Raw genomic sequence first — 25,460 nt, 5'->3', positions numbered from 1 at the left:
TCTGTCCCCCCCTCCCAAAAAAAAGAAAAAAAGAAAAAGAAAACCTAGCAGGTATTATTTCCTGTGATAGCCTTTCTTATTTGAAAGTCATATGTAATATATGTTTGTGAAAAAGCACTTACTATAAAAAAAGGGATGAAGTGTACAATTATGAAGGAATCCTACACTTAAATTTGTTACAATAAATGCATCATCCAAAAACATTTTCAGGTTTCTCATTTTAAAGGAATTTAAAACTAGTTGCTAGAAAGAATCACAGCACAGTCATGTTGAACACACGCTATGCAAGTATGTAGTTATGAATCATAGTTAGAAAATAAGTCATTTACGAGAATAGTAAGCAAATTTTCATCATTAACTGAATCTTCCATTTTGAGTTCTTACACAACATCCAAATGTTAGGGAGGAGAAATAATCCTCAAACTATTTCTCTCCTGACGTATGCTCAAATTGAAACAACATATTTTGCTAAGGCTGAACCCAGTACCCTTACACGTGTCATTTAAACCCTCTCAGGGAAGTTTTAGGATGGCTGTGCAAAACCACTGCGATGTAGTTGAAGGAGCAAAATCTGCACGTCTGCACTTTGACCTCCCTGGGCTGGTCTTGAGACCACCTGGTATAATTGATGGGTGAAATGATTCTCTTGCTTTAGTGTGTAAGGCTGTGTAACATTTGCCACCATGGATCAGAATTACTTTATGTTTCGGCCGGGCGAGGTGGCTCACACCAGCAATCGAAGCATTTTGGGAGGCCGAGGCCGGCAGATCACCTGAGGTCAGGAGTTCAAGACCAGCCTGGCCAATATGGTGAAACCCCATCTCTACTAAAATACAAAAATTAGCCAGGCGTGGTGGCGGGTGCCTGTAATCCCAGCCACTCTGGTGGCTGAGGCAGGAGAATCACTTGAACCCCGGAGGCGGAGGTTGCGATGAGCGGAAATCATGCCACTGCACTCTAGCCTGGGTGACAGAGTAAGACTCTGTCTCAAAAACAAACAAAGAATTACTTTATCTTTTATGACTTTTTTTTTTTTTTAAGAGACTTGTCTATGTTACCCAGGCTGGCCTGGAACTCCTGGGCTCAAGCAATCCTCCCGCCTTGCCTCCCAAAGTGCTGTAATTACAGGCATGAACCCCATGCCCAGCCTATTTTTTAATGCTTAAAAAAATATATATATAATGACCAGCATGGTTTTCTTCATGTTGCTGACAGAGGAGAGCAAAGTAAGTTGACTGCGAACAACATGGGTTTGAACTGCGCAGGCTTACTTATACCCGGATTCTTTTTCAACCAAATGTGGATGGAAAACAGCATTGGTGGGCTAGGAACCCTGCGTGTATGAAGCGCCAGCTTTTCACATTCGCAGCTTGGGCAGGGTCAACTGCGGGACTTGTGTGTGTGCGGATTTGGCGTTGTGCTGGCGGAGGGGTGAGGCGTAGGGGAGGTGTGGGGGGCGGGGTGGGGGACGGGGGAGGGTACGGGGGAGACAGGGAAGGGGTGGGGGGACGGAGGGGGCGGTGTCCTGGAACTCATCCCTCTTCCCCCCCTCCCCTAAGGCCACGCATACCCAAGGACTGTGTTACAATTCTGTGAAGCTGAAGAGCAGGAGTTTTTAACATACGGTCACCCGCGAGCGTGTTACAGCTAATTCTCCGATCATATTCTAGACCTACGGAGTCAGAAATAGTGTGGGACTCAGCAATCTGTATTTTAATAATCCTTAAAGCTTGAGAAACACTTCTGTTTAGGAATACTTTAAGTGTGGGACTAAGTACCATGAAATATCTTGCCTTGCTTTTGTGATATCTCTGATCTTCTTCTTTTTTTTTTTTTTTTTTTTTGAGACGGAGTCTTGATCTGTCGCCCAGGCTGGAGTGCAGTGGCCGGATCTGGGCTCACTGCAACCTCCGCCTCCCGGGTTCATGCCATTCTCCTGCCTCAGCCTCCCGAGTAGCTGGGACCACAGGCGCCCGCCACCTCGCCCGGCTAGTTTTTTGTATTTTTAGTAGAGACGGGGTTTCACCGTGTTAGCCAGGATGGTCTCGATCTCCTGACCTCGTGATCTGCCCGTCTCGGCCTCCCAAAGTGCTGGGATTACAGGCTTGAGCCACTGCGCCCGGCAATATCTCTGATCTTCTAACCAAAGTATATTTATTCAATATATTTACACATTTCTGAGTGATTATTTTGAAAAGTCAGCTTCCTAGGCTGCGTGCATCAGAATCACATGGAAGGTGTGTTAGAATCCAGATTCCCAATTTCTCTGAAGGCGGGGCCTGAAAATCGGCATGTTAAACACATATCCTAACACATTTTCATGTACACCGACGTTCCCGCTCCAGCGCCGTAGAGTTATTGAGACAGGCTCTTATTCTACCTTCTTATATTTTTGTTTTGGCGTTTTCTTAGTGAAAGAGCAGGCGATGTTGATTAATAGTGGTGGAACTGGGGAAGGTGATCAAAATAATACAATTTTTGCGAATTTGTTTTATCTACTTAAAACGCTGTATGCAGACCAATTTGCATGAAAAGCAGGAAGCTGAGTAAATTGAAAGAAAATGCTAAATCTTCATGTTGCACCTTCATATCAAGAAAAATTCTATTAGGTACACACACAAGTAGGGAAAAACAGGAGCTAGTGAGGAGGTTGTGCAGTGGCCTCCCACACATCTCCTGCTTCTGCTTTTGTGCTGCACTCTCGCAGAGCTCCTACTGACCCAAATACCAATCCCGTGGACTCTTCCTTTGTCTTTTTTTTTTCCAGACAGAGTCTCACTCTGTTGCCCAGGCTAGAGTGCAGTGGTCGGATCTCTGCTCACTGCAACCTCCACCTCCTGGGTTCAAGCAGTTCTCGCACCTCAGCTTCCCGAGTAGCTGGGATTACAGGCGCACGCCACCACGCCTAGCTAATTTTTGTATTTTTAGTAGAGACAGGGTTTCACCATGTTGGCTAGGCTGGTCTCGAACTCCTGACCTCAAGTGATTTGCCTGCCTTGGCCTCTCAAAGTGCTGGGATTACAGGCTTGAGCCACTGCACCCAGCAAGATCCAACTTTTGAACCAACACTTCATCTTGAGATTCTTACATTCCTTGCTGGTTTTAATTTCTTTTCTCCTTTAGCAACTTTCCAGGCTTTCTTATAGCCCCCTTCTCTTTGTCCACTGCTTTTCGGTGGGCTTTTTTCCTTGGCTGTCTTTCCCACCAATCTTTTTCTGTCTCTGCCTCTCTCTTTTCCCATGTCCCCTTTTTCTCTCTTTACAGATTATTGGATGTTTACTATGGGCCAGGCACACTTCTAAGTACATTACATAAAATAACTCAGTTAATTTTCAGAACCTCATATTTGCGGGAACTGAAACAGAAAAGTTAATTTGCCTAAGATCACATGGTTAGCTAGTAATGGAGCTATGATTCAGATGCTAGCATTTTGGCTCCAGAGACTATGCTCTTAATCACTCATTACATACCTTCTTTTCTTAGTCTACAAGCCCATTTGGCTGAGCTTATCCATTTTTTTTAGCTTCAACTTCTAACTATAAGCTCATTTATTTGATATCTCTAATTCCAATCATGCCTGTCATCTGAGTTCGTCATCCCCGATGCTCACTGGACAACTTTACTAGTATTTCCCCATAGGGTATTAAACAGTTCATATTCCCACAACTGAACTCACTGTCTTTCTCGCCTTTAGTCTTCATCTTAGCTTATAGTGCCTCCATTCTCCTTGTCACCAATGCAGGAAAACTATGAAACATCCTATAGTTCTTTTGTGCGGTGTGTTCTACCTCCTGAGCATTTTAATTTCATTTCTGTTCCTTTCTCGTCTTTCCTTCTGCCACCACAATTACACTGTGGGATTATAGTAAGTATTTTTCTCATTCTTTTGAGGAAAGGATTAGTTTTTACCTTATGATATGATGAGTCTTAACTGATGAGGTTCTCTTCTTTGATTTACCTACTCTGATGCATGGAGGCACATGTGAAAGCTATCTGTTAAAAAAATCTATAGAAACCTGGCTGGGTATGGTGGCTCACACCTGTAATCCTAGCACTTTGGGAGGCTGAGGTGGGCAGATCACTTGAGCTCGGGAGTTTAAGACCAGCCTGAGTAACATGGCAAAACCCAGTCTCTACAAAAAAAGAAAAAAAAAAAATTAACTGGGCTTGGTGTCACACACCTGTAGTCTCAGTAGTCTCAGATACTTGGGAGGCTGAGGTGGCAGGAATACTTGAGCTCGGGAGGTTAAGCTTGCAGTGAGCTGAGATCTTGCCGCTGCACTCCAGCCTGGGCAACTGAGTGAGACCCTGTCTCAAGAAAAAAAAGAAAAAAAAAATATATGTAAACATATGCAATGATTTTCTGAACAACCTTCTCTCTTGCTATTATATTCCCTTAGGCTGATTTTTAAAAACTTGTTTTCAATTCTATTTTATGTTACTCTACCCACAGTAAACTACTTGCAGTTCCCTCAAATTTGCCAATATATGTGTGAGTGTGTATGTGTGTGTACATACCTGGACCATTGCCCATGCTGGAATGCCCTTTCTTGCCTCGCCTACTTGAAAAATATCTACATTTTCCAAATCTCAATTCAAGATCATTTTATTCTTGAAATTATTAATGATACCTAACTTATGCCACCTCAGTGTGCCACATATAGTTTAAAATTTTTAACTCCTATTGCCCTCATGTGCTTAAATATTTTTGTCCCTTCTGAAGTGTAATTTCTGTGAGATCACAGACTGTATCTCATCTTTCCATTTTCAGTGGCCTAATAAAGCTGCATCTTTAGAAGTGGCTCATGAAGTGATTCTACAAATAATAACTATCATCCTTATGGAGCAGGTACCAGATGACAATAAACAGGCCAAACTGCAATGACATCTCAGCAAAGCCCACATATACCACTTCTATATTTGGGAGATTTTCATAGTTTTGAAATGCTTTTGAATCTTTTAAAAGCCCCGTTTCTCTGCAATAGTAAAAAAAAAAAAAAAAAAAAAAAAACTCTCAAAAACAAGTATGCGTTACATGCTGGTTCCAAGAAGGAGGGAAGTTGGGGCAAACCACATCCTGCTTTCAAAGGAACCAACAAAGACCATGAGTAAAGCATGGGCTGAGGCTGATGAAGTGCACCTGTCCTGTGACAGTTCATGAGCAGTCAGCCTCTCATAAAAGCGGCACGTTCTCTGTGTTTTTACATAGCCAAGTCAGGCATTTCTAGGCTCATTTGTGGGACAAGGACACAATAAAGCAGGGAACGGTTTTGATGCTCCCAGTTTTAGTTTCCTAGGGCTGCCGTAACAAGGCACCACAAACTGGGTAACTTAAACATCAGTATTTGTTTCACGGTTGTGGAGGCTGGGAATCTAAAGTGAGTGTTGGTAGGGTTGGTGCCTTTTGGAGGCCCTAAGGGAGAAACTGACCTGGGCCTCTCCCCTAGCTTCTGGTGCTTGCTGACATTTTTGGCATTCCTTGGCTTGCAGCTACAACCCTCCAATCTCTGTCTCCATCATCAAATGGCCCTGTCTCTGTGTATGTCTACATTTTCCCCTTTTCTAAACTTTTAATTTTAGGTTTGAGGGGTACATGGGAAGGTTTGTTACATAGGTAAACCAACGTCACGGGAGTTTGTTGTATGTATTATTTTATAATCCAGGTGTTAGGCCAAGTACCCGATAGTTATCTTTTCTGCTGCTTTCCCTCCTGATGCCCTCCCCACTTAAGTAGGTCCCAGTGTCTTTTGCTTCCTTCTTTGTGTTCATAGTTTTTATCATTTAGCTGCTACTTATAATTGAGAACATATAGTATTTGGTTTTCTGTTCCTGCGTTAGTTTGCTAAGGATAATAGTCTCCAGCTCCATCCATGTTCCTGCCAAAGACATGATCTCATTCTTTTTTTATAGCTGCATAGTATTCCCTGATATATAAGTAATGCATTCTCTTTAGCCAATCTGTCATTGATGGGTATTTGGGTTGATACTATGTCTTTGGTATTGTGAATAGTGCTGCAATAAATATTTGCATGTGTGTGTCTTTATGGTAGAATGATTTATATTCTTCTGGGTATATATGGGATTGCTGGGTAGAATGGTACTTCTGCTTTTAGCTCTTTGAGGAATTGCCATACTGCTTTCCACAATGGTTGAACTAATTTACACTCCTACCAATAGCATATACTGATTGTCAGAATGTTCATACCTCTTTCCATGCATATACTCTAATGCAGTATAACCTCACCTTAACTTGATTATATCACCGAGCCCCATATTTGTTTCCAAATAAGGTCTCATTTGTAGGTTTTAGGGGTTCGGACTTGAGCAAATGTTTTTGGGGACACTATTCAACCCACAACACCCCATCCCACTTTAAGTTTCCTTGGACCACAAGGTCAGCATATAGGCTTTTCTACTGCTTTCTTGGAGGTGTTGGTGAGAGTGGCAAAAAGGTGACCATGATCTGAGAATCTTGGGGTTCTGGGTCATGAGTTATCCCCCCATCTACCTACTTTCAGATGGATGAGACTAAAAAGCATTATTTATTTACTTTTATTGTTTAAGGTTTCTGAAAATACATTTGAAGTAAACACATATTTTGAATGTAATCATTTAAATTATTCTAAATCATATGTTTGCTATATAAAGCATTAGAATCAAAAGTTTATGTCCCTTTTAGTTTTTTGTTTTTTTTCTTTTCTTTCTTTTTTTTTTTTTTTAAGAGATGGCATCTTGCTATATTGCCCAGGCTGGTCTCAAACTCCTAAACTCAAGTGATCCTCCTGCCTTTGTCTCCTAAGTAGCTGAGATTACAGGTGTGAGCCTCCATGCCTGGCTCCTTTTTAGATTTTTAAATTATTTATTTAGTAGAGATGGGCTTTCACTATGTTGGCTAGGCCGGTCTCAAACTCATGACCTCAAGTGATCTGCCCGCCTTGGCCTCCCAAAGTGCTGGAATTATGGGCGTGAACCACTGCATCTGGCCTGATTTTTAAAGAATTTAAATGATCTCAAATCATTTAGCCACTAGAAAATTAAATCAATGTGCCAAAAATCATATTTCAAAAAATAATAAAAATAAAGGAGAAAATGCAATAGATAAACTGAAGAATTAGAAAATAATAGAGCTAGAAGGCTCTTAAATATTTTTTGTTTAGGCCAGTAAGTCCTGCCTTCCTCAGTGGGTAAAGTGAGGCCCATTTAAACATTTTTTTCCTAAAGTTACCCAGCTAATTAGTGGGCACAATTTAGACTATATTTCAAGTTGTATTTTTTTTTGAGATGGAGTTTCGTTCTTGTTGCCCAGGCTGGAGTTCAATGGCAAGATCTCAGCTCACTGCAGTCTCCGCCTACTGGGTTCAAGTGATTCTCCTGCCTCAGCCTCCCCAGTAGCTGGGATTACAGTCGTGCATCACCACACCTGGCTAATTTTTTGTATATTTAGTAGAGACGGGGTTTCACCATGGCCAGGCTGGTCTTGAGCTCCTGACCTCAGGTGATCTGCCTGCCTCTGCCTCCCAGAGTGCTAGAATTACAGGCGTAAGCCACTGCTCCTGGCCTATATTTCAAGTTTTTAAACTTCTTTGTTGTTATTCTTTTCACTGTATCACAGTGCCTTTTGGTCTTTACTATTAGACATTCTGATGGATCATGTCAAGGTTTTTTCTTTTTGCTTTTTTTGGAGAAAGTCAACTTGCAAAAGGAATAAGTTCTCAATTTCCTGGTGTGTAGTTAGGTTAGTAGATAGGATTAAGCATACATTTTGTTGGTGGGGCATGGTGGTTCATGCCTGTAATCCCAGCACTTTGGGAGACTGAGGCAGGCGGATCACAAGGTCAAGAGATTGAGACCATCCTGGCCAACATGGTGAAACCCCGTCTCTACTAAAAATATAAAAATTAGCTGGGCATGGTGGTGCGTGCCTGTAGTCCCAGCTACTTGGGAGGCTGAAGCAGGAGAATCACCTGAACCCGGGAGGTGGAGGTTGCAGTGAGCGGAGATCATGTCACTGTACTCCAGCCTGGTGACAGAACAAGACTCCGTTTCAGAAAAAAAGCAAGACCTCCTGATAATAAAAGAAGGTGTTATTAATAATTACGTTAGGTCAACAGGTGTAAATTGGGAAGGCTTTGGGCAAACAGTTAAAAGTAGCACCCTATAAGTCGATGTTATAATGAATAAAAATGCCTCTGGGTTGACCTTACATTGTTCATTTGTAAATATTTTGAATATGTATGTTAATTTTACTGTATTATGTAACTTAACAATCCAAAAATAGGCTTTTTAATGATTGTCTTCTGGAAAATCCTGTAATTCCTTTGAGAATGGAAGGAAAGAGGGCTCCAAATTCCTGATTGAGAGTAATTAATTAATTTATTAAATAGGTGTTTATTGCTTATTAAATATCCGGCATTGTTCTAGGAGCTGGAGATGTGGTAATAAGGAAAACAGACAAAAACCTCTACGTTTCTGAGGCTTAGATTTCAGTAATGAAACAAAGGTGATCTTACTGACCTATACAGTTAGTAAGATTTGGGTTTTGCATTGCTTTTTTCGATAATGCTGATAGAGGAATTACTGAAGCATCCCCATTCTTAGGCCAAACCAGGTTCCTTGGTGACCTGTGCCATGTATTATAAAGCAGTAGATTTAGATGTGGTTAGGAATACAACTGTGGTCGTAGCAGAGATAGTTTGTATGTGAGTGTCTGAGCAATGTGGAAACTATGCCTATGGCCTTGAACTCTCTAGTCCTATAGTCTGATCCAGTGAGCTGATGAGTTTACAACAAAGTAAATTCATTTGTTTAGCCCAAGGGAAACATTTGCCAATTTTACAGTTGGATAATTCCTTTAAAAAATACATTAGTAGTTATTTCAGTATTAAGTTTTCCCATGAATTAAATCTGTGTAGATTTCCAGCTGAGTTAGAATTTTACCAAAATGATAGAATCCTACTAATTACTATGTTAAGTAAATCCTCATCCTCTCTGTAAATAACATAGGTGGTAATTTACCCTTCTGTAGATGTATAAATTAAGCTACCAGGAGGTTAAGTAATTTGCTCAAGGCTACAGTGTGTGGTAGGTTAGAAATTGAATTACAAGCCTTGATGCCTAATTTTTTTACATCAGATAATTTATTTCCCACATTTAGATGTACATAATAACTGATGTCTATAAATAAAAAAACTTCATCTATAAATAATAGGCAATATTTGTAAGAATTCGTTTACCTAATTATCATAACATTGATATTGATGCAATATTAACAGTGCTGTGGTTTATCCCAGGAAGAGCTATTGAATGACTATTTTATCTTAATGATTTTCAAGAACGGCAGACCTCAGGGAAATGGATGAGTTTTAGGTCAAGAAACATTTACATTCCCAAACTTATTCAGGCGTTTCAGCTTGTAAGAAAAAATTTAATTGAATTTTTCTTGTTAAGTTTTATTCTCCTTTTAGGCCTACTCTAGGCAAGAGTGGCCTATGAGTGGTTTTTCTGGGCTATGCAGAATGCCTGGTAGTTTACTTTCTGACACTTGATGAGGTCTCAAGATTTGGGAGTTAGGTATATGAAACAAGTTTCGCTCTTCTGTATTTTTTATTTTTTATTTTTTTTGAGATGGAGTTTCGCTCTTGTTTCCCAGACTGGAGTGCAATGATGCAATCTCTGCTCACTGCAACCTCCGCCTCCCAGGTTCAAGTGATTCTCCTGCCTCAGCCTCCCAAGTAGCTGGGGTTACATGCCACCACGCCTGGCTAATTTTGTATTTTTAGTAGAGACAGGGTTTCTCCATGTTGGTCAGGCTGGTCTTGAACTCCTGACCTCAGGTGATCCACCTGCTGCAGCCTCCAAAAGTGCTAGGATTTTGGAGCACGTGAGCCACTGTGACTGGCTGGCTCTTCTGTATTTTACAGGACAATAATCCATATTATGAATGAAAAATCAGTTGTGTATTTACTTATTTAAATGTAGTTAAACAGCCACCAGCATTTAAATTTCTATGCCATTTATAGTGATAGATGAAAGAGAAGCAAAATAAAACAAAGACCCTAAAAGATAGCTCTAACTCTTGCAGAAGAAAAATGAGAAGCCTTTCTCAAATTCTCTTGTACCCTACAATAATGAATTAAAATAATTTTCTTCTGACTACTCATCCTAATGTTTGTACTAAAAGACAAACGAGTTTAAGGATATCTGAGTACAAATAGTATATAAATCACAACTTCTTTTTTTCTTTTTTGAGACGGTCTCACTGTGTCATCCAAGCTGGAGTGCAGTGGCATGATCACAGCTTACTGCGGCCTTGATCTTCTGGGCTCAGGTGATCCTCCCCCTCAGTCTCCTGAGTACCTGGGACTATAGGTGCAGGCCACCTTGCCTAGCTAATTTTTGTATTTTTTGTAAAGACAGGGTTTTGCCATGTTTACCAGGCTGGTTTTGAACTCCTGGACTCAAGCTATCCACCCTCCTTGGCATCCCCAAGGGCTGAGATTACAAGTGTAAACCACCACTTCCAGCCTAAATCATGACTTGTAAAGAATAAGTTTGCAATGATTTTTCTTGAGACCATAGGCCCAGAATAACAGTGTGTAAATATCTCAGACCAAACAAAAAAGTCCCAAACACCAAACAAAGCAAAACTCACATAGGCATGATTTATTCCACATACAGGCATACCTCATTTTATTTCATTTCACTTTATTGTGTCTTTTTTTTTTTTTTCTTCTGTTTGAGATGGAGTCTCGCTCTGTCACCCAGGCTGTAGTGTGGTGGTTCGATCTTGGCTCACTGCAACCTCCACCTCCTGGGTTCAAGCGATTCTCCTGCCTCAGCCTCCCAAGTAGCTGGGATTACAGGCCTGTGCCACCAGGCCCAGCTAATTTTTGTATTTCTAGTAGACACGGGGTTTCGCCACGTTAGCCAGGCTAGTCTTGAACTCTTGACCTCAGATGATCCACCTGCCTCAGCCTCCCAAAGTGCTGGGATTATAGGCGTGAACCACTGCGCCTGGCTTGTGCCTTGTAATTTTTACAAATTGGAGGTTTGTGGCAACCCTGAGCTGAGTATATTGGCAAAGTATTTTGAAAGCATACAAGGCAAAGTATATTGAAAATCTTCTGGGAAGGATTCACCATTCTAGATGCCATTAAGAACATTAGTGATTCACAGGAGAACATCAACATTAATAGGAGTTTGGTTGGATAGCAGGAGGTTGGATTCCAACACTCATGAATGATTTTGAAGGTTTCAAGATTCAATGGAGGAAGTAGGCACCATTTTCCCAACAGTATACGCTCACTTTGCATTTCTGTGTCAAATTTTGGTAATTCTTGCAATATTTCAAATTTTTTCATTATTATTATATCTGATATGGTGATCTGTTTTTTTTTTTTTTTTTTTTTTTGAGACGGAGTCTTGCTCTGTCACCCAGGCTGGAGTGCAGTGGCTGGATCTCAGCTCACTGCAAGCTCTGCCTCCCGGGTTCACGCCATTCTCCTGCCTCAGCCTCCCGAGTAGCTGGGACTACAGGCACCCGCCACCTCGCCCGGCTAGTTTTTTTGTATTTTTTAGTAGAGACGGGGTTTCACCGTGTTAGCCAGGATGGTCTCGATCTCCTGACCTCGTGATCCGCCCGTCTCGGCCTCCCAAAGTGCCGGGATTACAGGCTTGAGCCACTGCGCCCGGCCCTGGTGATCTTTGATCAGTGATCTTTTGTGTTACTATTGTAATTGTTTTGGGATATCAGGAACCACACCCATATATGAATGAAGGTGAGCTTAATCAAAAGTCTTGTAGGTGTTCTGACTGCTCCACTGACTGGCCTTTTCCTTCCACTCTCTCCTTAGGCCTCTTCATTCTCTGTGACAGAACAATGTTGAAATTAGACCAGTTATAGCTGGGTTCAGTGGCTCACACCTATAATCCCAGCACTTTGGGAGGCCGAAGCAGGCGGATCACTTGAGATCAGGAGTTTGAGACCAGCCTGGCCAACATGGCAAAACCCTCTCTATTATAAAAATACAAAAATTAGCTGGGCATGGTGGCATGCACGTAATTCCAACTATTGAGAAGGCTGAGGCAGGAGAATCGCTTGAACCCGGTAGGTGCAGGTTGCAGTGAGCTGAGATCCTGCCCCTACATTCCAGTCTGGGCGATGGGAGTGAGACTCCATCTCAAAAAAAAAAGGAGAAAAGAAAAGAAAAGAAAAGAAAAAAATAAATTAGGCCAGTTAGTAATCCTATGATGGCCTCTAAGTGTTCAAGTACAAGGAAGATCATACATCTCTGACTTTAAATCGAAAGCTAGAAATGTTTAAGGATGGTGAGGAAGGCATGCCAAAAGTCAAGAAAGGCCAAAAGCTAGACCTCTTGCTCCCAACAGTTAGCCAAGTTGTAAATGCAAAGGAAAAGTTCTTGAAGGAAATTAAAAGTGAAACTCCAGTGAATATATGAATGATAAGAAGGTGAAACAGCCTTATTGCTGACATGGAGAAAGTTTTAGTAGTCTTGACAGAAGATCAGCCGCAACATTCTCTTAAGCCAAAGCCTAATCCAGAGCAAGTGTCTCTCCTCAATTCTATGAAGGCTGTGAGAGGTAAAGAAGCGGATAAAAAATGTTTGAAGTTAGTAGAAGTTGGTCCATGAGGTTTACAGAAAAAAAACCATCTCCATAACATAAAAGTACAAGATGAGGCTGGGTGCGGTGGCTCACACCTGTAATCCCAGCACTTTGGGAGGCCCTCGATCACCTGAGGGCAGGAGTTCGAGATTAGCCTGGTCAACATGGTGAAACCCCATCTCTATTAAAAATACAAAAATTAGCTGGGTGTGATGGCAGGCACCTGTAGTCCCAGCTACTCAGGAGACTGAGGCTGGAGAATCGCTTGAACCCAGGAGGTGGAGGTTGCAGTGAGCTGAGATTGCACCATACACTCCAGCCTAGGTGGCAGAGCAAGACTCCATCTAAAAAAATAAAAAAATAAAAAAATAAATAAGGTGAATCAGCAGCAAGTGCCGAAGTAGAAGCTGCACCAAGTTATCCAGAAGATCTAATTAAGATCAGTAATGGAGGTGGCTACACTAAACCGCAGATTTTCAATGGAGACAGAACAGTCTTCTGTTGAAAGAAGATGGTGTCTGGGACTTTCATAACTAGAGAGGAGTCAATGTCTGTCTTCAAAGTGTCAAAGAATAGGCTAACTTTCCTGTTTGGGACTATTGTAGCTGGTGACTTTGAGTTGAAGACAATGCTCATTTGTCACTTTGAAAATTCTAAGCCCCTTAATAATTATGCTAAATCAACTCTGCCTATGCTCTATAAATGGATGACAGCACTTCTGTTTATAGCAAGGTTTACTAAATATTTTAAGTCCAGTGATAAGACCTATTGCTCAGAAAAAACGATTCCTTTCAAAATATTACTGCTTATTGATAATGCACCTGGTCACCCAAAAGGTCTGATGGAGATGTACAAGAAGACAAATGTTGTTTTCATGCGTTCATTCTGCAGCCTATGGATCAAGAAGTAATTTTGACTTTCAAGTCTTACTCTTGAAGAAATATATTCTGTGAGACTATAGCTGCCATAGATGGTGACTCTTCTAATGGATCTGGGCAAAGTATATTGAAAACTTTCTGGGAAGGATTCACCATTCTAGATGTGATTAAGAGCATTGGTGATTCACGGGAGAACATCAGCATTAACAGGAGTTTGGAAGAAGTTCATTCCCACTCCTCCCATGAATGACTTCGAAGTTTTCAAGATTCAGTGAAGTAAGTAACTGTAAATGTGGTGGAAATAGCAAGAGAACTAGAATTAGAAGTGGAGCCTGAAGATGTCACTGAATTGTTGCAGTCTCATGATAAAACTTGAGCAGATGAAGAGCTGCTTCTTATGGATGAACCAAGTAAGTGGTCTCTTTTTTTCTTTTTTTGAGACGGAGTCTCGCTCTGTCACCCAGGCTGGAGTGCTGTGGCCGGATCTCAGCTCACTGCAAGCTCACCGGATCTCCGCCTCCCGGGTTCACGCCATTCTCCTGCCTCAGCCTCCCAGGTAGCTGGGACTACAGGCGCCACCACGTCGCCCGGCTAGTTTTTTGTAGTTTTTAGTAGAGACGGGGTTTCACCGTGTTAGCCAGGATGGTCTTGATCTCCTGACCTCGTGATCCGCCTGTCTCGGCCTCCCAAAGTGCTGGGATTACAGGCTTGAGCCACCGCGCCCGGCCAGTGGTCTCTTGAGATAAAATCTATTCCTGGTGAAGATGCTGTAAACATTGTTGAGATGAGGACAAAGGATTTAGAATAACCCATAAACTTAGTTGATAAAGCAGCAGCAGGGTTTGAGAGGATTGAATCTGGTTTTGAAAGAAATTCTACTGTGACTAAAATGCTGTCAAACAGCATCGCATGCCACAGAGAAGTCTTTCATGAAAGGAAGAGTCAATCTTTGTGACAAACTTCATTACTGTCTTAGTACAATCAGGTTGTCTTACAGCCATCCCAACCTTCAGCAACCACCACCCACTATGATCGGTCAGCAGCCATCAACATCAAGGCAAGACACTCCACCAGCAAAAGATGATGACTTGCTGAAGGTTCAGATGATTCCTAGCATTTTTTAGCCATAATGTATTTTAAAATTAAGGTTTCTACTTTTTTTTTTTTTTAAGACATAATGCTCTTGTACTCCGAATAAAGTCCCACTGCTAATTTTGACTGGCTTAAAAAAAATACACTACAGTATAGTGTAAACATAAATTTTACATGCAGTGGGAAACCAAAAAATTGTATGACTCCCTTTATGATAATACTCACTTTATTGGAGTGGTCTGGAACCAAACCCACAATATCTCTGTGTAATTTATATGTATATGAGAAGAAAAAATACATTTGGGGTTCACATTGCTTAATATATTTCTCTAAGCAAAATTCTGTCAAGTTGAAAACTTATTAGCCTTTTAAGAGGGTCTTGTTCTGCAGTTGATCCATACTCACAAATTTCAATGAATTCTTTGTAAAATCTGTGCAAAATATTACTAGAATCAGAATCTTAGAAATTATGCATATCTAAAGTAAATTTAATTTTTGGAGGGTGTTCATTTGGAAAGATCAGGGAGATTAAGGGAGAAAAATTATGACATAAAAAGGAAACAATCTTACTTTCTGGGTGAATTATTTTCCTGAATGATTAATTTCTCTTTTTAGGAGTTTGGTCAAAATGAATTACACATTTTAGGCTTTAATATCCAGTTTGCTTTCAAATCTCTCTCTCTCACATACACATGTGCAGAGCACACCTTTAATTTTCAAGTCTTTACTAATGATTCCAAAGCACGCAAGATATGAAAATATTTAGAAAAAGCTAATAGAATGTATGTTGTTTATTTTATGAACTACTGTAAGGCAGTTCATTAGCAAAATGTAAAAGCAAATAGAATACTAAGAGACAAATGGGTCACTTTGGTACATCTAGAGAATTCTAAGGGGACAGAATCAAATTCATCTGAATCTACTTTGTAATTGAAAAGTGTTATAATGCAATGAGAAAATATATCAACAAGTTGTAATTTCACCTACCTTTAAAACAGCAAACACAATAAAAAACCCCAAAACCTCTCTTTAGGTACCTATATTGACCCTGGTTGTTTCTTCTCAATCTTCTTTGCTGGTTCTTTCCATTCTTTGTGACCTCTGAATATTGGTATGTTCTGTGGGCTCTTCTTTTTCTCTAATTACACTTACTCTTTAGATGACCTCATCCAATGCCATGATTTTAAATACACTCTATAGGCTGACAGCTCCCAAATTTATATTTCCAGCCCAGCCCTCTCCCCTGAACTCTTGACTCATATATCCAGCTTCTTACTGACAGAGCCACTTTGGTGTCTATCAACAGGTCCTGGTATTCCTCTCCATGCCCTCCCACCCCCAGCTGCTTCCAACCTCAAATCTGCTCCTCTTAAAGTTTTTTCAATCTAAGTAAAAGGCAATTTTATTCTTCCAATTGCTTGAGACAGTTACACTCTGTCACTCAGGCTGGAGTGCAGTGATGTGATTTTGGTCCTCTGCAACCTCTGCCTCCCAGGTTCAAGTGATTCTTGTGCCTAAGCTTCCTGAGTAGATGGGATGACAGGCATGCATCACCTTGCCTGGCTAATTTTTGTATTTTTGGTAGAGACGGGGTTTCACCATGTTAGCCAGGCTGGTCTTGAACTCTTGAGCTCAAGTGATGTACTTGCCTCGGCTTCACAAATTGCTGGGATTACAGGTGTGAGCCACTGAACCCTGCCCCTGCTTTATTTTTTATTATGTGCTGCAGTGAGCCAAGATGGCACCATTGCACTCCAGCCTGGGCAACAGAGTGACACCTCATCCCAAAAACAATAAAAAAAGTCAATTATGGTCAATTATGGTTTTACTTAACCAACTTTCTTTTATTTTTACATTTTTATTTATTTATTTATTTATTTGCAGCAAGGTCTCGTGCTGTTGCCCAGGCTGGAATGCATTGATGTGATCATGGCTTACTGCAGCCTTGATCTCCCGGGCTCAAGTGATCCTCCCACCTCAGCCTTTTGAATAGCTGCGACCGTAGGTGCCTGCCACTATACCCGGTTTACTTTATTTTTGTTTTTGTAGAGACAGGAGTCTTCCTATGTTGCCCAAGGTGGTCTCAAACTCTTGAGCTTGACGAATCCTCCTGCCTCAGTTTCCCAAAGTCCTGGGACTACAGGCTTGAGCCATGTTGGTTACATGCCCAGCCCTAACCAACTTTCTTGATATTCTGGCCAGTTCAGAATTTCTTTCTGCAGCATAAAAAAACCAAACCAAACCAAAACAAAAAACAAACTGTAATTTGAATCACAATTATTTATTCAGTGAACTAAGAAGCATAGCTTTTTCTTTGTTATTTTGTTATTGAATTTATAGACTGTTCACCCTAAGAAGGAAAGCCAGCAGCACTGTATAAGAAGCATTCATTTAAATTTTTCTTTCTTTTTTTTTTTTGAAGCAGAATCTTGCTCTGTTGACCAGGCTGGAGTGCAATGGCACCATCTCGGTTCACTGCAACCTCTGCCTCCCAGGTTCAAGTGATTCTCCTGCTTCCGCCTCCCAAGTAGCTGGGATTACAGGCCTGTGCTACCATTCTTGGCTAATTTTTATATTTTTAGTAGAGATGGCGTTTCACCATGTTGCCCAGGCTGGTCTCAAGCTCCTGACCTCAAGTTACCCTCCTGCCTCAGCCTTTCAAAGTGTTGGGATTATAAGCATGAGCCACTGTGCCCAGCCAAGCTAAATTTTTCTTTTTCTTTTCTTTTTTTTTTTGAGACAGAGTTTTGCTCTTGTTGCCCAGCGTGGAGTGCAATGGCATAATCTCAGCTCACCACAAACTCTCCCTCCTGGGTTCAAGTGATTCTCCTGCTTCAGCCTCCTGAATAGCTGGGATTACAGGCATGTGTCACCACACCCGTCTAATTTTGTATTTTTAGTAGAGATGGGATTTCTCCATATTGGTCAGTCTGGTTTCAAACTCCTGACCTCAGATGATCTGCCCACCTTTTCCTCCCAAAGTGTTGGGATTACAGGCGTGAGCCACTGCACCTGGCCTGAATTTTTCTACACTAAAAAGTATAGCAATTTTAATGAACCAACCAGTGTCATTATTGCCATAGACTAAAAATTCAGCTACCTAATCTGCTTGCCAATTTGGGTTGTTGCCAAGAATTTCTTCCAAATTTGATTGCATTGACTCAATAGACTTTCCTAGGTTGAGATAAAAGATAGGTAAAGAAAGATCACAAACATGTTTTTAAAAAGTATTGGGAAAAATGAAATACAGTGTATCTATTTATGTACTTGCTTGTTATCACCATTTGTATGCTTCAAATCAAATCCAGGAACCTACATAAAAAGACGAAAAGATATGAAAACACCAAGACTCTGTTTTATGTACTTTCCCTCACACTCATTTTTTGCTTACACTCTTATTGCTGTTGTTCTTCCAGTTAATGTATAACTTAGTGTTATTTTTTGAGATAAAAAAGTTTACATGATATGAATCACTTCCTTCTTTGTATACCCCATACTCCTGTAATAGACTTACGAATCTTACTGCCTTTCAAATACTCCTCACCAGATTGCAAGCTCCTTGGCAGGGCCCATGACTAACCCTTTCTTTGTATCTCCAGTGCATACTACAGTATTGGTACATGCTAGGAACTTTATAAACATTTGTTGAAATAAATTGATTTGGCCTATCTGCCATAGTAACAGCAGGAGGGTAATCACCTGCTACTTTCTTGTTTCTGGCATGGCATATATTAATTAGCTGCTGAGGTGAGTTTTTCTAGTTAAATAGCTTTCCATGGAAAATAGGCGAATAATAGTTTCTTTTTCTTTCCAACTTTTATTTTAGGTTCAGGGGTACATGTGCAGGTTTGTTACATTTCATGGACATTTGGTGTACTGATAATTTTGTTACCTAGGTAATCAGCATAGTACCCAGTGGATAGTTCCTTCCTTCCTTCCTTCCTTCCTTCCTTCCTTCCTTCCTTCCTTCCTTCCTTCCTTCCTTCCTTCCATTCTTCCTTCCTTCCTCCTCCTTTTCTTTCTTCTTTCCTTTCCTTTCCTTTTTTTTTTTTTTTTCAGACACAGTTTCGCTTTTGTCACCCAGGCTGGAGTGCAATGGCGCAATCTTGGCTCACTGCAACCTTCGCCTCCCGGGGTTCAAGTGATTCTACTGCCTCAACCTCCCGAGTAGCTGGGATTATAGGCACCTGCCACCATACCCTGCTAATGCTTGTACTTTTAGTAGAGACAGGGTTTCGCCATGTTGGCCAGGCTGGTCTCAAATTCCTGACCTCAGATGATCCATCAGCCTCAGCCACCCAAATTGCTGGGATTACAGGTGTGAGCCACCACATCAGCCCCCAGTGGGTAGTTTTTCAAACCTTACCTTTCTCCCACCATCTGCCCTCAAGTAGGCCCTGGTGTCTGTTGTTCTCTTCTTTGTGTCTATGTGTACTCAATGTTAATAATAGTTTCTTACTCGTAGAATTATGACGAGGAATAAATGGAATAATATATGTAAAGTGTTTTGCAAAGTACAGGGTAAACATTCAGTTTTTAGTTAGCTATTATTGTAGCTGCTACTTTTATTATTGTTCTTATTACTATTAATAATTTTGATTTGGTTTTGGTAACCCATGCACTATTTCAGATGAAGAGCATAAGCATGATGGACTGTTTGTGTCCCCCCAAAATCCATACATCGGAATCCTAATTCCTAATATGATGTTATTGGGAGGTGGAACCTTTGGGAGGTAATTAGGTCATAAGAGTAGAGTCCTCATGAATGGGATTAGTGCCCTTATAAGAAAAAACATGAGGAAGATGATTTCTTTCTTGGCCAGGTGAAGATACAACAAGAATACAGTCTTCTGCAAACCAGATAAAGAGCTCTAAATAAACACTGAGTCTGCTGGTGCCTTGATCTTTAAGTTCCCAGCCCGCAGAACTGTTAGAAGTAAATGTTTGTTGTTCAAACCGCCCTGTCAATGCTGTTACAGCAGCCTGAACTGAGGAAGACAGAAATTGGTAGTGGGAGTAAGGTGCTGATGTAACAATTACCTAGAAATGTGGAAGTGGCTTTGAAGCTGGGTAGTGGGTAGAGGCTGGAAAAGTTTTGAGGTGCATGCTAGATAAAGCCAACATTGCTAAAGATATTTTAAAGGTGATTCTGGTGACAGCTCAAAAAAAAGAGGAGTGCTGTAGAGAAAGTTTCCATCTGATTAGACAACACATAAATTAAATAACCATGCACAGAGTGTCGGTGGAAATATGGACATTAAGGGCAATGTGGTCTCAGAATGGGGAAATATGTTACAGTATTATGGAGAAAAGACTATTCATGTTATAAATTGGCAAATAACTTGGCTGAATTTTGTTCATGTTCTAGTGTTTTGTGGAAGGTAGAACTTGCAAGTGAATGTTGAAGGAGTGGCTAGCGAGAAGAGAGAAATAAAGAGAAGATAACGTTGTTAAGCAAAAAGGAGGCAGAACTTAAGGATCTGGAAAATTCTCAGCCTGTGTACATTACAAAAAAATGAGAAAGTGTGATGGGAAGGGAAGGGTGGGGTGTGGAGGAGCCACCATTTGATGTGGAGATTAGCATGGGTATGAAACATGGACCTAATCAACCACCCCAACAGAAACACTGTTTTCTTTTATTGTTTTGTTTTGTTTTCTTGTTTTCTTTTATTGTTACAGATATACTTTCTGCTTTTGAAACACTGACAGTTTTTATTTTTTTTTTAATTTTTTATTTATTTATTTTTTTGTACCATTTAGTCAGACTTCAAGGAGAAGCACTGACAGTTTGTGCTGAAGGAGACAGAGAGAGAACAAAATGAAGGAAGGCTGTTGAACTTCTCAGACCCACAGGACCAGACCACAACACTATTCAGCTTCGAAAGGGGGAAGAGATGACTCCAAAGGTGATGCAGAGATCATCAGGGCTGCCACTCTCACCACAGGCCCAGAGTGCATGGGCCCGGGGGCATGGCTGCTGCCACCTCAGTTTCAAAGGGAAACAAAGGGGCAGAGCTGTAGGGACACAGCCGCTGCCCCAGTGGGTCCTTGGGGTGGGACTGCTACTCCAGTGGGTCCAGAAGGCAGAGCATTGAGCTAAAGAGAATTATTCTTGAGCTATAATATAACATGGAGTTTGCCTTGTTAGAGTTTAGACTTTTTGGGAACCCATCACCACTTTCTACTTTCCTGTTTCTGTCTTTTAGAGTGGAAATATCTACCCTATGCTTGTCCCATTATTATATTTTGGAAGTATGCAACTTGTTTGGCTTTATAGGTTCACAGCTGGAGAGGAACTTAGCCTCAGGATGAATTGTACCTTGAGTTTTACTTGTATCTGATTTAGATGATGTTTAGCTGAGACTTTGCATTTTAGACTTTAGAGTTGATGCCTCAAAAAGTTAGGACTTTTGGGATTGTTGGTATGGAATGAATATATTTTGTATGTAGGAAGGACATAAATTTGGGGAATCAGGGGTTGCGTGCTGTGAACTGAATGTTTATGTCCCTCCAAATTCATATATTGGAACCCTAATCCCCACTGGATGGTATATGAAGGGAGGGCCTTTGGGAAGATATTAAGGTTTGGTTAAGTAATAAGACTGAAGCTGCCATAATAGGATTAATGCCCTTAAAAAAAAAAAAGAGACACAAAATCTCTCTTTCTGCTTCCTGCACTGAGGAAAGGCCGTGTGAGGAGGTAGAAGAAGTGGGTCCTCACCAGACACAGAATCTGTTAGCTTCTTGATCTAGGACTTCTCAGTCTCCAAAACTGTGGAAAAGAGATGTTTGTTGTTAAAGCCATCCAGTCTATGGTAATTTGTTGCAGCAGCCCAAATGGACTAAGACAGTCAGCACTGAGGTCATATTGGCTGTTGTAATTATTACTATTATTGGTTTGATTTTAGCCTTAAGGCATTATAGCCAGTTGCAGAAAAACAAGGGCTTATATACCTCTTCTTTTCATGATTAAGGAAGACTGAAAAGAATTTTCAAATGTAGAAGGCTACCCTTCTCCAAATTAGACCTAGAGCATGAGTGAGTGTGTGTGTGTTTTCCTCTTTTTTTTTTCTGGTTTTTTGAAACAGAGTCTCGTTCTATTGCCCAGGCTGGAGTGCAGTGGCGTGATCTTGGCTCACTGCAAGCTCCGCCTCCCGGGTTCATGCCATTCTCCTGCCTCAGTCTCCCAAGTAGCGGGGACTACAGGTGCCCGCCACCAGGCCCGGCTAATTTTTTGTATTTTTAGTAGAGACGGGGTTTCACTGTGTTAGCCAGGATGGTCTTGATCTCCTGACCTCGTGATCCACCCGCCTCGGCCTCCCAAAGTGCTGGGATTACAGGCATGAGCCACCGCGCCCGGCCTCCTCTCTTTTCTCTAGCAAAAGAGTGGCAGAAAATTCCTTTGGCCTCTCTTAAGAAAGTAACTGACCTCTGAATCACTGAAGATAGCTCCCTGAGCAATGTGGATAACAGGTTCACTGGAAACACTAAGGTTAACCACACTTGGGTACGGATGGAGAGGGGGGTGGCAACGTTGTGGATAAGGAGATTTCATCAGAAACACCTTATTTGGGCCAAGCGTAGTGGCTCACACCTGTAATCCCAGCACTTTGGGAAGCGGAGGCGGGTGGATCACTTGAGGTCAGGAGTTTGAGATCAGCCTGCGAAACCACGTGTCTACTAAAAATACAAAAGTTAGCTGGGCATGGTGGCATGTGCCTGTAATCCCAACTACTCAGGAGGCTGAGGCAGGAGAATAGCTTGAACTTGGGAGGCAGAGGTTGCAGTGAGCCGAGATCACGGTACTGCACTCCAGCTTAGGAGACAGAGTGAGACGGTGTCTCAAAAAAAAAAAAAAAAAAAGAAGAAAGAAACACCTTGTTTGGAAGATGGTAAAAGAATATCTGCCTGGTTCCTGGTGGACTGTTATTCTGGGTCTTCAAGTAACAATTCAATGCTCTTGAAAAATGGAGACCAGGAGCATGGGCATCTGGTTTAAAAGGACTGAGCTCTAAGTTTTGTAATCTAGGAGTACTGCTCCTGGCCTTGGCTAAGTTTGCATGGAAGATAAATGATGGAAGGAGCACAGTGACCCTTGCTGTAATATAAATAAATAAGCATCATTGCAGAATGTGATATTAGAAGGAAAAATCATTTCTGTAAATTGAAAGATAAATAGTTTAAAAGAATAATCAAGGAAAGTTAAAACCATAAGTAAGGTAAAATCCATAGGATGTAAATGAATGCCTTTTAATTGAATCTTTTATGATAGCTTTTAAATTTTTTTATTGTAGTAAACTATACATAACATAAACTTTACCATCTTAGCCACTCTTAACTATGCAATTAGTGGCATTAAGTATATTGACAATGTTGTGTAACTATTATTACTATCAATTTCCAGAACTTTTTCATGATCCCTAATAAAAACTCTGTATCCATTAAATAATAAATCCCTATGCCCTTCTCCTCCCAAACCCTGGTACACCTGTATTCTACTTTCCATCTCTATAATTTTGTTTATTTTATGTATCTTGTGTAAGTGGAATCATAAAATATTTGTCCTCTTCTGTATGGTTTATTTTACTTAGGATAGTGTTGACAAAGTTCATTCATGTTATAGCGTGTATCAGAATTGCAGTCCTTTTTAAGGTTGAATAATATTCCATTGTATGTATATACCATATTTGGTTTATCCATTCTTCTGTTGATGGAAATTTGGGCTGTTTCCACCTTTTGGGTATTGTGAATAGAGCTACTATAAACATTGGTGTGCAAGTATGATACCATTTAATCTTTTTTTTTGGCTCATGAATTCACTATAACTTTTTTTTTTTTGTTATTTTAGTGTTTTCTACAACTTTGTAGGGCTTATACATCTCCTTTTCTTTTCTTTTTTTTTTTTGTTTTAATCGAGGCAGGGTCTCTCTCTGTTCCTCAGGCTGGAGTGAAATGGTATGATCATGACTCACTTAGCTTTGAACTTCTGGGGTCAAGGAATTCTCCCACCTCAGCCTCCCCAGCAGCTAGGACTACAGACATGCGCCACCATGCCTGGTTTACTTTTTTACTTGTTGTAGAGATGAGGTCTCACCATGTTGCCCAGACTGGTCTTGAACTCCTGGACTTAAGTGATCATCCCACCGTGGCCTCCAAAAGTACTGGGATTACAGGCGTGAGCCACTGTGTCTGGCCAGGCTTCCACTTCTTTAGCTTATTATAGTTTAACTTCAAGTGATATTATAGGACTTCATGTATAGTACAATAAATTTATAACAGTATACTTCCTTTTCTCCCTTGCCTGCATTTATGCTGTTAGTATTATGCGTTTTACCTTTACATATATTACAAACCCCAAAACACATTGTTACTACTGTTGGGTAAACAGTCAACTATCTTTTAATAGATGTAAATAACAAGAAAAAATACTTTATATATTTACTCATGTGTATTGGTCAGAGTTCTCCAAAGAAACAGAGCCAGTAGGGTATAGTAAATATGTTTATTATGAGAAATTGGCTCCCATGATTATGGAGGCTGAGAAGTCCCACAATCTGCCATTCATGAGCTGGAGACCCTGGAAAGCAATGGTGTAATTCAGTCCCAAGTCCAAAGGCGTGAGAACCAAGGGACCTAGTGTTGTAAATCCCAATGTGAGTGCTAGGGAAGATGGGATGAGATGTCTCAGTTCAACCAGACAGGCAGGAAGCAAAAGGGGTGAATTTTCCCTTCTGCCACGTTTTATTCTATTCAGGCTCCTAACAGATTGGATGAGGCCCATCCACACTGGGAGGGCAATCTACTTTACTGAGTCCACTGATTCAAATGTAATCTCATTCAGAAACGCCCTCACAAACATGCCCAGGAATAGTGTTTAATCTGGACACCTCATGGCCAGTAAGTTGACACATGAAATTAACAATCATGCCATGTATTACCATTTTTGGTTCTCTTCGTTAATTTGTGCAGATTAAAATTTTCATATAGGGTATTTTTCTTCTGCCTGAAGAATTTCTTTAACATTTTTTGTAGTGTGGATTTGCTGGTGATGAACTCTTTCAGCTTCGTATGTCTAAAAGTGTCCTGGCCAGGCACGGTGGCTCACACCTGTAATCCCACCCAGCACTTTAGGAGGCCAAGGCAGAGAGTTGTTTGAGCTCAGGAGTTCAAGAACAGCCAGGGCAACAGAGTGAGAACTCATCTCAAGGAAAAAAGGAAAAAAAGGAAAAAATTCTTATAAAGACATTTTTACTGAGTGCAGATTTCTAGCTTTTTTCTTTCAGCACTTTAAAAATGTTGTTCTACTGTTTTCTGGATTGCGTTATTACTGAAGTTAAATCTAATGTCATCCTTATCATTGTTTCTCTGTATATAATGTGTTTTTTTCACATTGCTTTGTGAAATGGTTTGGCAGATCTGGTTGCTTTTAAGATTTTCACTTTATCACTGATTTTGAGCAATTTGATTATTGTGTGCCTTAGTGTAGTTTTCTTCATGTTTCTTCTTCTTTATTTTGTGTTGATAGGGTCTCACTCTGTCACCCAGGCTGGAGTACTACAGTGGTGTGTTCACAGCTCACTGCAGATTCAACCTACTAGGCTCAAGAGATCCTCCTGCCTCAGCCTCCCGAGCAGCTGGGACTACAAGCGTGAGCCACTGCACCTGGCTTCTTCATGTTTCTTGTATGCTTGAGTTTTGTTGAGTTTCCTGTGTCTACCATTTCATCAAAGTTGAAACAATTTTAGTCATTATTTCCTGTAATATTTTTTCTCACACCCTCCTTTCAGGGACTCCAATTGCATGTCTTTTGTTCTAGGATGCAGTTAAATTACTTGAAAAGCATTTACTTCTTTTAAGTCTGTTTTT

The 25,460-nt window shown here is 40.8% G+C and overlaps 1 long non-coding RNA gene across 1 annotated transcript; it reads left to right on the top strand.

The window, feature by feature from the left end:
* The first annotated feature begins 1,073 nt into the window (after window positions 1–1,073).
* On the top strand, window positions 1,074–25,180 carry LOC111546465. Its single transcript, XR_002732791.1, has 3 exons — window positions 1,074–1,226; window positions 20,355–20,500; window positions 25,120–25,180. It is a non-coding gene; the product is annotated as an uncharacterized LOC111546465 (long non-coding RNA).
* Window positions 25,181–25,460: the final 280 nt, after the last annotated feature.

The sequence above is a fragment of the Piliocolobus tephrosceles genome, chromosome 11 (assembly GCF_002776525.5).
Source record: "Piliocolobus tephrosceles isolate RC106 chromosome 11, ASM277652v3, whole genome shotgun sequence".
Lineage (NCBI taxonomy): Eukaryota > Metazoa > Chordata > Mammalia > Primates > Cercopithecidae > Piliocolobus > Piliocolobus tephrosceles.
This window is presented reverse-complemented; position numbering and strand designations above follow the sequence as displayed.